Genomic DNA, 12,116 nt, shown 5'->3' with positions numbered 1-12,116 from the left:
TCTAGGGTCCAGTTAGCTGAACATAGATGACAGGTGAGGTACTTTGCTGACTCCCGTGTCGGTGCCATGGGGACCAGCTCTGATCCATTTCTGCCCATGGGCGCTTGCCAGGAACCATGCAGGCAAGTCATAGGATGCTCATTGATGGGCCAAACATTGTTTTTTCTCGAAAGGAGCATGCAGAGTAGGCAAGGATGTCCAACTGGCTGGTCTGACCTGTCAGCCAAGTTTTCTCTCTCTTGGCAAGAGCATAAAAGTGGCAAAATATTTAGCGTTCATGACACAGGTTAACACTCCTTTCAACTCAGGGTAACCAAAGCGTGGATAAAGGGTTCACCAGCACTTAAAAGGACTCTGCTAAATGCCTAAGCCAGGATCACATGAGACTTATACCCCAGGACTGTCTGTCTCAGTGAAGTTGAAGAACTGGCTACATTAGAAGCATCTGGAAGGGTTGAGATTGCATGTCTTATCTGATATTGCCAGCTAGATGCTAAAGCTGGGGCTTTAACTGAAATCCAACTCAAACTCTGATCCAAACATTGGATTGCAAGATATGTCTCAAGACTCTCTTTCAGTCATGTCTTTGGGTAGCAGGCAATACAACTTAGTTATCCTTTTGCTCCTGCCAGGATGGCTAAAATTAAAAAGAGTGATTGCACCAGTACTGGCTGTGATATAGAGTACTTCAGGTGGTGATGGAGGTTGTAAACGCATATTATCACTTTAGAAAATGGTTTGGCATTTTTTTATACAGTTGAACATGTACCTAGCAATCCTAACCAGAAGTCTTCACCCCAAAGAAATAAACATGTATGTCCCAAAGTAAGATTGTTTTGCCAGAGTGTTAGTTGCAGCTTTGGTTCTCGGTAACCAGAAACTGGAAACAAACCAAACCCACGTCCACCCACAAATTAAAGGGTAAGTAAACTCTGACATCATCACACAATGGAGTGGTATTTAGGGATACAATGTGGTGTGCTACTGAGATGAACAATGGCATGGATAAATCTCTAAAGCATTATGCCCAGGAGTTCCCATTGTGTCTCAGCGGTTAACGAACCCAACTAGTGTCCATGAGGAGGCAGGTTCAGCAGCCTTGCTCAGTGGGTTAAGGATCTGGCGTTGCCATGAGCTGTGGTGTAGATCGCAGACTCGGCTCAGATCCCGAGTTGCTGTGGCTGTGGCATAGGCCAGCAGCTACAGTTCCAATTCAACCCTGAGCCTGGGAACCTCCATTCGCTGTGAGTGCGGCCCTAAAAGACCAAAAATCAAATCAAATCAAATCAAAAAATAAAATATTATGCCCATAGTTCCTGTTGTGGCTTATGGCTCAGTGTGTTAAGAACCTGACTAGTAACCAAGAGGATGTGGGTTCAATCCCTGGCCTCGCCCAGTGGGTTAAAAATCCCATGTTGCCTCAAGTTGCAGCGTAGGTTGCAGATGCGGCTCGGATATGACTTTGCTGTGGCTGTGGCTCCGATTTGACCCCTCGCCTGGGAACCTCTATACACCATGTGTGCGGCCCTAAAAAGACAGAGTAAAAAAATTAAAAAATAAAAAATAAAACATTATGCCGAGCAAAGGAAGTCAGATACAAAACAGTACATACTTATCACTCCCTCTTCAAAACACGGAAAACTAGTTTATGGTGATAGAAATCATGAGCATGACTTAGAGGGCTTGGGGATTGACTGTAAACGGGCACAAGGGAGCTTTCTGGGGTGATGGAAACAGTCTGCATCTTGAGAGAGCCGATCGTTCCATGGGTGCATTTCTGTATCAAAATTTTTGAAATTGCATGCTTTAAGATTGGTATGTGTAAAGTTCATCTCAGTTTTTGAAAAGGCGGGTGGAAAAGAAGTGGGTGTGACTCTAAAAAAGCGTGAGGCGGGATCCTTTTGGTGATGGAATTCTTGTGTATCTTGACTGTGTCAGTGTCAACATCTTAGTTGTGATACTGTTGCTACTGTTTTACGGATGTTAGAATCAGGGGAAATGGATAAAGGGTACCTGGTATTTCTCTGCATTATTCTTACAACTGCTGGTGAATCTATAATTACCTCAACTTTAAAAGGTTTAATTAAAACAAAACAACAAACATTTGGTATTAACAGCTTGGGATTTGAATTTTTGTCTTCTTGCAAGTAACCTGCTGTGTTTGTGTGTGTGTGTGCAGTTTTTATGGGAAAAAGAGAAGGAAAACAGGGGAATTCAGTATTTTTTAACTTATTTGGATTTTTGTTTTGCTTTCCCTGTTTTTATTTTGATTTTCATTTTGTCTTCTCATGATTAAATATCCACTGTTTCAATGGGGCTCACTTCATCCATCTACGGTCAAACTCTTTGCATCACTCCCTACTTGTTGCCAATGCCTTATCATTCCAAAGTTGCCATGGACTGCAAAGAACCCTTTCCTGAGCATCCCATTATTCTACTGACACCATGGAGCAAATAGGGCCTATGAGGCATCTAAGCTGCCGAGTGGGGGAGATATCAGCCATATGTGATTTTGCATGTTTTCTGGGTAATGCAGTACTGTTAACGTGGTCCCCTGGATGCAGTGAGTTTATATCACTCCCTTGGGGCCCTTAAGAGCATAAATCAATTCTGGGGTTTTGGGGGTTTTTTTGTTTGTTTTTTTCAGTCCATACAGAGAGCTTCCTCGTGTGTGCTGCACATAGAGGGGGAGGGAAGGATGCCTCCTCGTGCAAATGGTTTGCATTTGAGGAAAGCAAGCAATGCATACGATATCAGAACCTATGTTTGGGGGCGTTTTATTTCTGGGAAGGCTGCTCTGGCTTGGACAGAACTAAGAAGGAAGGGATTCATCAGCTGGAATAAGGCTGCCTGCCTTGGCTTGCCTAAGGGTGCAGAATGCCATCCTTGAGTTTCCATTGCAGACTGTCTCCTGGCACCTGCCCACACCACTCTGAATCACAGCTAGCCTCGTAGATTCTACCTTAGTCAAAGTCTGCTATAGTAAGGCTGATATTCTGAGTTACAAATGATTATCAAAGTGTACTTTAGGAAGGCTAACCGGTTTGTTTTTGGTTTGGGTTTTCTATTTTTTGTCAAGGCTATCACCAGCATCATTGGTCACATTGGGATAATAATATCACAATTATAATATCACTATTATCACACTATTCCCGGTGATGTCTAGGAGGTCGGTTAATAGGGTTTCTCCCATTTGTGAAAGGAAAATCAATTAATCACACCGAAACCACCTCCTCCACCTTCATCCTTTTCTTCCTCCTGTTTTTTCCTCTTTTCTTCTTTCTCCCCCTGCTTGTCTTCCCTTTCCTCCTCCTTCTTAGGGAAGGGGTGTAGTAAGAATCTGAGACAAGTACAGAAAATTATCACTGTCTTTTCTCATTTCTTCTACTAGCAATTTCTTCCCTTCTCTAAAATTCCCATCTCATTCTCATTACAACATCAGAACTGACCAGGTCCATTTCCCAGGCCCTCTGGACCTGATCCTTCGTAAGACACTGAGTGATAATTAGATTAATTGGAGAACATGAACGTTTTATGAAGGCATTTGTTTCCTCTAAGCCCATAAAGGATATTCCTAGTGTAATCCTAGGCACCATAGTAGAGCTGTGAGAGAGAGTTTTAGGCTGATAGCTAGAGTTTTCATGTTCCCAAAGTTACATCTGCTGAGAAGAGAAGCACATTTAATTATTCATTGATAACTGGAGATGGGGTGATATACCTGTATCTTCCAGGGCACCTGAGAGACACCCAAGCGTGTGTGTGAAGAATGCGGGAGGAAGGACAAGGTCATTCCTAGACTTTTCTAGGATCATTTGAGAAGAAGCCTGTGAGAGGAAGTTAGAGCCTGCTTCACTTGCCCATGAAATTGCTCTAGTTTAGAAAATTCTGAGTCCATGCAAAAGCTTATGTGTTGTTGTGCTATTATCATAAGAAGACAATGTCAGAAGACCCAGCCCACTCTCCTTTCTTACTACTTCTCAAGCTACGTCGAAGTTGTCTGTCTCTCCTCCTGGACTATAAACTCCTTCAGGGTCAGGGCTCAGTCTTACGCATCCCTCAAGCTCAGGCCCAGAGACAAAGTAGATGCTCACTTAATGGCAACTGAACTTCCTAAGCATGAGTTCTGGCTGATTTCCAGGGAAGGTGGCCCAGAGGGTGGGTTGTGGAGGAAATTGGGGTCTGGGCCTCAAGGAGCTTGAGTGATGCTCTTCGGTGATCTGCTTTCTGATCCCTTGGAATCCTTAATCCAGAGAGTGGATTCTAATCCAGGTCTTCCACGGGCCATAAGCTAGAATAGAGACTGATAAAAGTGGTGGAGGAAGATATATGGAGCTCTCCTCAATGGCTCAGGGCTCGGTTTTCCTGCGAGATAAGAGTGCCATCCCTTAGATAGGAGCACACGTGAACAGTTCAGCTCTGCCTCTCTGCCTTCTGTCCTCTTCATGCACCAGTTCTCAAGACAACACTGTTATCCTGCCAGAAAATACAGCCCAGAGCATTACAGATGTCTGGTACAAGCAGAACCCATATTAATGGTTATTGCTTAAAGAAGAGGCATGCTCGGATCTCTTTACTGTGCTCTGGGGAAATAGCAATTCTTACTTTCTTCCAGAGAAAACCAGAGACATAAAAAGATCAATTGGGTCTGACCTATCTCAGATAGAGGCAGATTTTTCTGAGGTAACTTCAATTGCAGGTTTGACATCATCTGAAACATACCCACAATTACAGTTAATTTTTATCTGGGCGCTAATGGATATTTAGACATAATATTTTCAATTTGTTTTAAGAACAAATACATTAGTGACATTTTATGAAGAATTGATGAAGTGAAATGATATATATGTATTTTTTTGGCATGTACATCAGATTTATTCCAAAAATCCTGATTTTCTGTAGTCTGTTGACAACTGACGAGGTTAACTGAATTTTTTTTTTAAATGATCAGCCAATTTCTACAGTGAGTAGATCATTCCTAGAGCAGAAAGAGATTTTTGGGAAAGAAAGCATGATTTCTTTTTAAGGAGGCTTTCATTGAACCAAACTGGAAATTCATTAAATTATATTTTAAATGGCCAGAAAAAGTTAGTATTTTTGCTCTTGCGGAAAATGGCCAGTTTAAAACACTTACTGAGAGGTCATAAACCGTTTAGTTCTGTAAGGCTTACAACTTTGTCAATGCCAGCCTTAGCTGGGAGGGGTTTTTTTCCCTTTTCTGCAAAAAGCAAAAGATCCCAAAATGTAGCACAATCTGACCAGGCTTTACCTTATATGCTCTGGAAATAAAATAGAACATTTTACCATTTGAAAAACATTGCCGTTTGTAATCAGCCCAGATTCCCTGCTAGAAAGACTGTCAACAACAACAGAAACTTTTAAATTGCTTACCTTTGATGAAAATGAAAATGTTATCCATGAAACATCTCTAAGAAAATAAGTCCGGGCCTGATTCTCGCTATGCAAACAGCTATATACAATATCTCCCTGAATCAGCTTTTTCTCATCTGAAATGGAGCTATTGTACTTTATTATGATGTCAGAGATTGAACCTGGGCACGAATGCACCTGTGATAATTAAGATCATATCAGGTTTGGAAAACTTTACTCTTAACAGAAGATGAAAGTTTCCTGATGATGCCAACTCAATGCTTGTGAACTGGGCCACATAATGGTCATGGAAGTATAGGATGAACTTGACATTCCTTACTGCAGAAATATGCTGGTAACACCAGAAGGATGAGCACCCCAATCCCATAAGCCCATTAAAAAAAAAAAAAAAAAAAAAAACCACGAAGCGTCTTTTGGAACAGGCAGGTGGCGTATCATATGTTCCCGGGGCGGAGAATGAGCTTCTTGCTTTTTAAAAGTAATTGATTTTATGGTGAAACGTGTCAAGAGCACTGGTTTTCAAAATGATTCTGTTCATGAGTGTTGGGAAATAATACATACTGCTAATTGCTTCAGAAATAGCTGGATTCTTTAACTTTGGCTTTGACTGTGGTTGGAAGGAAGAGCCTGTGCCTTTCTGCCTTTTCCCCTCTCACAGATTAATAGCTGTTTTGAAACTGTGTCTCCTTTTGCTGTTCCAGAGATGAAATCTGGATCCTTCCACTTTTGGTGTAGGGCATCAGCTACAGTGTTTTTTAGTTCAAACTCTATGAGTGTGCTAAAGATAGCAGTGTGACATTTCTGTTTCAATGAAGCCCAAATAGTAGGCAAGATATAACACACCAGAGAAGAAAAAAGATGTGTTTGCTGATTTTTCCCATCGTCCGTACTGAGCTGCCTAGGTGAACAGTTGTGAGTAGGGAGGCTGATTACAGGTGGGGGAGGGATACGGGAGTGTTAACTTCAGTGAGGTGTAATTTATTGGATGCTTAGCAGTGCATGCCTTGCTGTAATTCCATATTCGAATATCTCAATCCTGTATGGATTGATTGAAGGTAATGTGGTACTAAGAAAGGAAACTCGTTTCTTTATGTTTGATTATTTTTTTTCTCAGTTATTTCTCTGAAACACTAATGTGACTGTCTGACTTGAGAGTCCATATTTGCTCTTAGTATCAGCCCAGTGGAATGAGCTAAAACCATAGTCTGTGGTCAAAGCTAATTGAACCTACCAATTATGCCCATGTGCTTCATCATTCATTCATTTGAACAAATATAATATACCTGTAATAAATATACATACATGTGTGCGCAAGACTTAAGGAGACCTTGATGAATTTATTAGGTGGCTCATGTACCTCCTCCTCCAGGAAGCCTTCCCTCACCATCCAGGCCAAAAGTCAGCAAGTTTTTTCTGTAAATGTCCAAATGGTGGGTATTTTAGGCTTCACTTTGTGAGTCACATATGGTCTCTATTGCATATTCTTCTCCTTTTTTTTTTTTTTTTTTTTAAATACTCTTCAAAAATGTACAAAGCATTCTTAGCTCGGGGGCTGAAAATGGTTCATGTGCCATCGTTTGCCAGTGCCAAGACCAAGCCAGGTGTCCCTTGTTTCTTCACCCAGAGCAGCCTCTGCGTCATACTGAAAAGAGCTCAACTCACAAGTCTCAGAAAGAAGGTTCTTATCTCGGCAGCCCTGGCCTAAGCATTGGCAAGTGTTCCTTTTCCAAATATACAGTGATCGCCTCCTTCCATTTCTCAATTCCAGCTGGGAAAAAAAAAAGATCCTGTACAGAAACCAGTTAAGTAACAATTCGGAACACAGCGAGTGCTCTCGACAGGCCCTTGGCAACTTGAGCTTTCTGGAATAGAACCCCACGTTGGGAAATGAGTTTTCTAAATGCCCTCTTAAGTTCTCACAATAGCTTTAAGAAAGCCCTTGCCCTGTACGTCATTAGGCCTTCGTCCTGGGTCTTGTTTGTTCTTCCTTCGCATGCGAGTTTTAACAAACTCAGTCATTTTTAAAAATGAATAAATAAGAACTTAAAAGCTGGACAGCAGGAACGGAGAGGTATGTGGGATGGTGCCGAGCAGAGCAATAGGCCCAGAAGCAACCCCGAGATTGACCTTGACAGCCTGACCTCCAGGAAGGAGACAGAATAAATCAGAAGGAGATATGGAGCGATCTGACTGCCTGGTACAATTATGTGTGCTCTTAATAGATTTTCACTCATCAATTAAGTGTCGAATTACGCTCATTATAATCTCTTTTAAAATGCAGCCAAATTTAGCTTCCAATTTCAAATTATTATATCTGTACCATACAGTTCAGAGAAAAATACCTGAGCACTTGCAGTTAGTTTTGGTTTTCTGTAAATGTCCTCCCTGTTGATGAGTAATGTGTGACGAAAGGCACATCCATGCCCCAGGACCACCTAACAAGAAGAGCAAGGGCTTTAGAGTCCGATGGCCTGGGCTGGTTTTTCCTTTCTAGCTGTGCCACTCTGAGGCAAGTTGCTTAACCTCTCTAAGCCTCAGTCTCCTGATCTGTATAATGGGCACCTTCCCTTAGGGTCACCGTCAGGACTAAGTAAGATTATCTTATTATCCGGTGTTAAGTAAATACAGCGCTCATCATTACTTATTATTCTGTGTTGGGTAAACAAAGTTCTCAATACAAGAGCTGGCATACAGTGAGGGCTCAAAAAAATTAGCTACCAGTGCTATAACTATTGCCATCAGTATTGTTTATGATTGAGTGTGCAAATGAACATGATACAAGTGTACGAGGAGACCACGTAAAAGTGTAAATGTGGGGGAAACAATGGAGAGGACACCTTCTAGATGGTGCTGGTTGATCTAGAATGATTGAATAATTCTAGAAAATCAGACTAAACTGGGACTGATTCTCCCAGAACACTCTTTACTCCTGAAATACTTTCTTTGGATAGGTTGAGAAAGGCTGTTTTCTAGGACAGTAAAATCCACCCATGACTTTTCACAGCAGATCCTACTCTAAATTCCCAAACGTCCAGCGCCCTGTCACCTTACTTGTTCGTTCCTCACCAAAGGCAGAGGGGGGAGCGTGGAAGTGAAGTGGAACCATAGCGTTTTGCTTCACTCAGAAAACCAGGACCCTCCCCTCCCCCCCAGAAGAAGAGAGAAAGATTGAAATTATCTCTCCTGAAATTTTCTTGCAAACTGTTTTGGCTTCAAACCACACTTCACTGTATTCCCCAAATGGAACCCCGTGGGGGTGCAGACACGCCACACTAGTTGTGACCTTTAAAAGCAAGGACCTGAAAAGGGTTGCTTCCTTCTGGAAAAACAAGTCCTGATGACAAGTCTAGTCACTGATGTAACACAGAGAAAGGGCTGCTGCAGAGGAAGAAATTGGGACAAGGGAGTTTGGCTGGAGCAATGAGAAAGAGCCTTTGGGTATTAACCAGACTGGCAGTGTGATCCCCTGGAGGAAAGGCAAAGATAGCTCCTGCCTTTCTGACTCGGGTCTCACACATCCCTGCACCTACCTGCCCTTCTGCAAGGCTCGGCTCCTTCAGACGGTCTCCACGCGTGGGTCCCTTGGCTCCAGCCTATCCAGTGACAGCTTTCCAGGGCCTGGTACTTGTGTCCTCAGCTCTGCCGTCGGCTATTGCGACAAGAGGAGACCTAGCTGACTGCGCGGTCAGCAGCACTGCCCTTGAATCATCCAGGTAGGCAGAATGGTGGTTTCTTATTTGACTTTCCCTGAGACTGGAAGCAAAGGAGAGGGATAGGATATAACAATAGATGGCATTTTAGCTGTGCCCTCGTAAGAATGCATGGGAAAGATCAGAACCCCTGCAGGACAAGGGCAGAGCCGGGAAAAAACGTGTACCAAGAAGGGAAGAGCAGTAAGATGCAAACTGCTCTACCAACTGAGCTGGAAACAGAGAAGCAAACAAGAGCAGTTAGCACGATGGGGTGCCCTGTTATTCATCAGTGCCCCTGGTACCCTGGTTGGAATTTTCACTTTGCGCTCTTTGCTCTCATCCCCTTTCTGGGACCAGCCCTTGCAAGCCACAGCTCCTGCCGCAAGGGCAGGTGGTTCTCCTTTCTGCTGGTATCCCAGCCCCATCAGTTAGGCACCTCCTGGGCTCTGAAGGACAGGACCGATGTGGGTCACAGGTGCTGGAGCTGTGCTAATTACACCACACCTGTTTCCCCAGGTTCAGCCGTTGCTGTTGGCAACCTTGATATCCCTTTTCATTCATCCCATTTACCAGCAAGGAGCTATTGCTCTTTCCCAACCCCATCACATAACAGAGCCTGGACCTGGGATTCCATCCCTCCAAGGGGATAAGGACAGTAAGGAGTGGCAGGCTCGTGGAAAAGTAGCATTTGTAGGTGGTACCTGGAGCTCAGGAAAGAGAGGAGTCTCCATTCCACCTGCAGGGGAAGAGAGTGGTTAGGAAGGGATTTCAGGAGGATGTGACACATACAAGACAAGAAGGCGTTTCCCATTTCAGACATTCACAGCGCAGGGACCAGAACAAGCCAAGTCAGCACAGAGGGCCACAGGGACTGCCAGACCTGTATCCGCCGCTGGCATTCCCTCCATTCCTGAAGGTGTTTTTCTGATAAATCCATGGTATCATGCAGAACTGTGCCCTCACAGTACACAAAACAGGTAGGACTTTCTCCATTTCTCCCAGCTCATGTTCTGTTGAGCATCTGATGTGCAGGTGAGCTGTAAGCCCCCTTCCAGCTTCTTTCTAAATACTTTACAACTTTTTTTCGTGTATTGGATGACACTTTGGGGCTCTCGAAGTCGATCCCTTCTACTATGGGAAATTTCATAAGGCCAACAGAAGTTTCTCTTGCTGGGTAGCAATTTCCATTCATGAAAAATTGCCTTGTGTGCAGTCAGGAAGTATAGCAGGTTGTGAAGCTCTGTAATTTGTTTCCCATCAACTAATAATCTTATTGTGATGAATAATGCAGTACTGTTAATGTTTCTACAAGGTTATGGATTGTGCTGAGTGTCAGTAGAGGAGCTGACGGCGTCATGCCGCAAAGCCATCCTTTCTTCCTCTTCACAGTATAGTTTCTTAAACAGCTTGCAGGAGATACAGGAGCTTCAGCAAACAATATTCTAATGAATTCAGATACAAAAACTATTAGCAACACGCCGACAGGATTTTGACACAGATGTTGACTCCATTTGGGTTTTTTTTTTTTTTTTTTTTTTTTTTTCCGGTGAGCTTATTTAATTTTTAAGGATGTGATAGGTTGAAGATAGATTTTCAAGTTCGGGGGTTAATTTGCTCCCGTGTTTTTTGGAGAAGAGCCTCAATCCTCTACCTGAAATGGCTCCTGATCTGATGTAAGTTTTCCCCCGTCAGCTTCAAATCATTCTGGCCTTCTCTTAGCATTCATCGAGGTGCTTCATTTTGTTTTATTTTACTTTTAAAAATGAACATGCCTCTCCTGTGTAGTACTCTACAGATTTTAAACACAGGCAGAGATGTGCGTAACCACGATCGCCTCAAAAACCATGGGAGTTCCCGTCATGGTGCAGTGGTTAACGCATCCGACTAGGAACCATGAGGTTGCAGGTTCGATCCCTGGCCTTGCTCCATGGCGTTGCCATGAGCTGTGGTGTAGGTTGCAGACACAGCTCGGATCCCACATTGCTGTGGCTCTGGTGTAGGCCAGTGGCTAAAGTTCCAATTCGAACCCTAGCCTGGGAACCTCCATATGCCGTGGGAGCAGCCCTGGAAAAGGCAAAAAGACAAAAAAAAAAAAAAACCTCCCTTGTGCCAATCTTGCAGAGTCACACATCCACCAGTCCCAAACCCTGGCAGTCTCGGATCTGATCTCAGGCACTGAGGTTTTGGTTTTGGGTTTTGTTTTTTTTGAGAATGTCCTGTGAACGGCGTCATCCAGCCGTATGTGACCTTTTGAAACTGACTTTTTCATTCAGTGGGTTGCCTTTGAAATTGATCCCAGTTGTTGTATCCGTAGCTGATCCCTTCTGCTGCTGCGTACTATTCCCTTGGACCCCATTTCGTTTATCTACTCACTTGTTTGAGGACATGTGAGTTGTTTGCGGTTTTTGGTGATTATGGACAGAGCTGCTATAAAACTTTCATGGTTTGGGGGTAAACATAAAGTTTCACTTCTCTAAGGTGAATAACTAGGATTGGTGTGGTAAGTATAGCATCACGGGAAACTGGCCAACTGTTTTCTAGGGTGGCTGTCCCATTTTGTATCCTCACCAGCAACATAGAAGAGTTCCCATCGTGTTATTTTGACTAGCTTTCACATCCGTCAAAAGTGTGTCCTAGCAGGGCTCCCTGGTAGCCTAATGGTTAATTAAGGCTCTGACCTTGACACTGCAGCAGTTCAGTTTCAATCCCTGGCGAAGGAGCTTCTACATGTCACAAGCACAGCCAAGAAAAAAAAAAAAAAAAAAAAAAGTATGTCCTAGCATAATATTCTCTTTGGTCATGGGCTGCTTCTAGCTAATTTCATAGGTCATTTATTTTTTTTAGTTCCCTAATGAAACGGTCCTTAAAATTTTCTGTCTTTTGAATGTTAAAGTTACCTTTTTTTTTTTTTGGTTTAATGCAGCCTAAAGTGGACTTTCCTGCTTTGCTCAGTTCTTCTTATGGTTTCTTCTTTGAGTCAGAGTGCATGTCTTTTAATTAGGAAAACATATAAATGACATGTCCCTATGTTGTTTG

The 12,116-nt window shown here is 43.1% G+C and overlaps 1 protein-coding gene across 50 annotated transcripts in view; it reads left to right on the top strand.

Moving 5' to 3' along the window:
• The window catches only part of TENM2 (teneurin transmembrane protein 2), a 1,290,011-nt gene that overhangs the window by 928,618 nt on the left and 349,277 nt on the right, over positions 1-12,116 (top strand). Inside the window, exon 1 of one of the 50 annotated variants that reach the window (XM_085001853.1) lies at positions 8,894-9,101. The exons of the other annotated variants lie outside the window; for them this stretch is intronic. The gene's annotated coding sequence lies outside the window, so the exon portion shown is untranslated. Of the gene's footprint in view, positions 1-8,893; positions 9,102-12,116 lie in introns of those variants that run through there. 50 annotated transcript variants of the gene reach the window in all.

Source organism: Sus scrofa, chromosome 16, assembly GCF_054392235.1.
Source record: "Sus scrofa isolate SSC_HxYL_T2T_F1_AM1 chromosome 16, Sscrofa_HxYL_maternal_Yorkshire_Landrace_v2.0, whole genome shotgun sequence".
Lineage (NCBI taxonomy): Eukaryota > Metazoa > Chordata > Mammalia > Artiodactyla > Suidae > Sus > Sus scrofa.
Note: the sequence above shows the minus strand (reverse complement) of the source record. Positions and strands in the feature narration are given on the sequence as shown.